Source organism: Denticeps clupeoides, chromosome 1 (assembly GCF_900700375.1).
Source record: "Denticeps clupeoides chromosome 1, fDenClu1.1, whole genome shotgun sequence".
NCBI classification, from domain to species: domain Eukaryota; kingdom Metazoa; phylum Chordata; class Actinopteri; order Clupeiformes; family Denticipitidae; genus Denticeps; species Denticeps clupeoides.
This window is the reverse complement of record NC_041707.1, coordinates 4,856,638-4,859,069: the sequence shown is the minus strand read 5'-3', so window position 1 is coordinate 4,859,069 and position 2,432 is coordinate 4,856,638.

Here is a 2,432-nt window from a genome sequence, read left to right as displayed (position 1 = left end):
AATGAATGCAGCAGGAACCCTGTTTGCAGGCGGCCACCCACTCCTCGGTTCCTGTGCTCCTGTGGTCACCATATCTCGTGTCTCATTCACACCTCTGGCTGTCAGCGTAAGTAGGCCAGTGAGTGATGCTCATGCAAAGAATGCATTAATGAGGAAGATCACATCCTGCTCTAATTATTTACCAGCCAGACAGAGCGAGAAAAAATAATTCTGTCACTTAGCACGGCGTGGAATATCAGGGTCAGGCATAAAATTCAAATCAGGGCAGATGACTTCTAATCAATCAGAAACATTCACTGACCCTTGGTGACTCCATATCAATCTGTGTTGTACACGAGGCTTTTATTTTGAAGACTTCCTCCTATTTTTGGGCTCTAGGTGATGTTGAATAGTTAAGGCTTCACTTAATGCGGTGAATATTTTATTTATTTCAAGTGCTGTGCATGCACTGGGTTCATCACAGGACATGCTAGATTAATTACTGCAATGGCATGAGGCAAAACCCAGTGCACATAACCGATTGCAGCCATACATCAGCATTAAGGTATTCGGACCCAGTGATCATTATTTATCAAAGAGGCTAAATCCTCCTGAAGTTTCCAAACTCTAGAAGGATGCCCATGTGGCTGCAGAGTCCAGGTCTTTCTTTCCTTGCAGGGATGAAAGAAGTGCTGCCATTTAATTGGTGTCACCCAGGTCATCTACTAGAGGTTTAGGGGGTCACAGAGTCTGCAGAGTTACTTTGTTACAAGTTCTTCTGAAAAAGCAAAAAGTTCTTCAAAAGGTTCTTCTTATATAAAAACATTAAAGTAAAAAAAAAAGTCTAAAAATGTATCTTGCCATTAAACAGCTTCACCTAGTGGTGCTTCCTTGTATATATCAGAATACTAATAGTCCTTTGCAGCTGATAGTTAAAAACTGACATTTATTGACAATTCTGTAAAATGGTCCAGGTTAACCATTCCACTCCTAGGGAGAGAGTAGAGTTGTGTGTAAACAGTATTGTGTTTTTTTCATTCACACTCCGTTTTCAACACTGAAGTGAAGTGAACTATGGTCATTGTGAAGCACAGCAGGCACAACACACGGTGACACAACGCAATGTGTCCTCTGCATTTAACCATCACCATGTGGGGACGGTGCTTTGCTCAGTGGCACCTTGGCGGCTTAAACCGGCACTCTTCCCTGAATAACTTTTTACTGATTCATTAACATTCCTAACGTTTAAGCCTTTTATGGGAAGCTAATTTTCAGAAAAGTGCTCACTATGCAGAGATATCAATGTATCACTTTTAAAGAAGAAAATTTTCAGTGCAAACCAATATAAATTAAAAGGTAAATAAAGCATTCTGAAAATGTGGCCTCATGGTTTTCATGCACATACATGGATATTTCATACATGGATGTGCCTTTAAGAACCTAGTGTGAGGGAATTCATTTTTTATTCTTTCGTCCTTCTTTTGAGGACCTCAAACTCAGTTATTTTGTCACATAGAAATAGGACACATCACATTTTCAATTTCACACCCCACATCACAAAAGTCTCCTGTTGTCCTTTTATAATAATGAAGCATATTCCATTTCACATATGTTAATTTATGCCTAGTTGCTACACAAGCTTGATTAATTGCACATTGATTTACTGACTTTACTCACACCGTAAATCGAATTTATTTATTGCTACTTTAAAATGTACCTTATGTGCTGTGTGGACATTCCATCAGCATGTTATGAGTGTGTAACTTGTTCGTTACAAATAAAAATGTTGAATCTTGAATTAGCTTACAACTAATTGTGATTAGACCTATAGAAAGGTGAATTTCCCTACACACTACCATACTCAGCCTCACTGGAGACTCACAGCGACTGTCACTGCGATGCAGACATCCCCCCCAAGAACAAGCCAGCTCTGTTCCCGGACGCAACCTGCTGAGATGGCTGACAGTTGGGATTCGGAGCTACACAGGCCAGTTTAAAAAAAAAAACAGAACACAAAAATATTAATAATGATTATTATCATAAAATCTAGAAAACACCAAAATCTAGACATGAATGGATAAAAGCAATGCGTACCCCAAAGTGATGTATCGTTATCCAATATATCACTATGGAAAAATGCATCACTAATTCAAAATTTCCATCAAAACCTTCTATTAGCTGAAACAGGTTCAAAATATGTTAATATTACAATAAGTTAAACAACTAATTAAACAAGTTTAGAGCCATTATTGAATAATATAAAATGAAATTCGCCAAAACCTCAAGTAAACATTTTTCAGGTTTTCATTTTAGGGTGTTGTGTGTAGAATTCAGAGAAAAAGTTTTATTCCATAGAAATCCATTTTGGAATAAAGTAATATAAAAAATGTGTAGTTTCCGGATCCACTGTAGTCACAAATATGTGTAAACACTACACCTCATCTTATAAATTC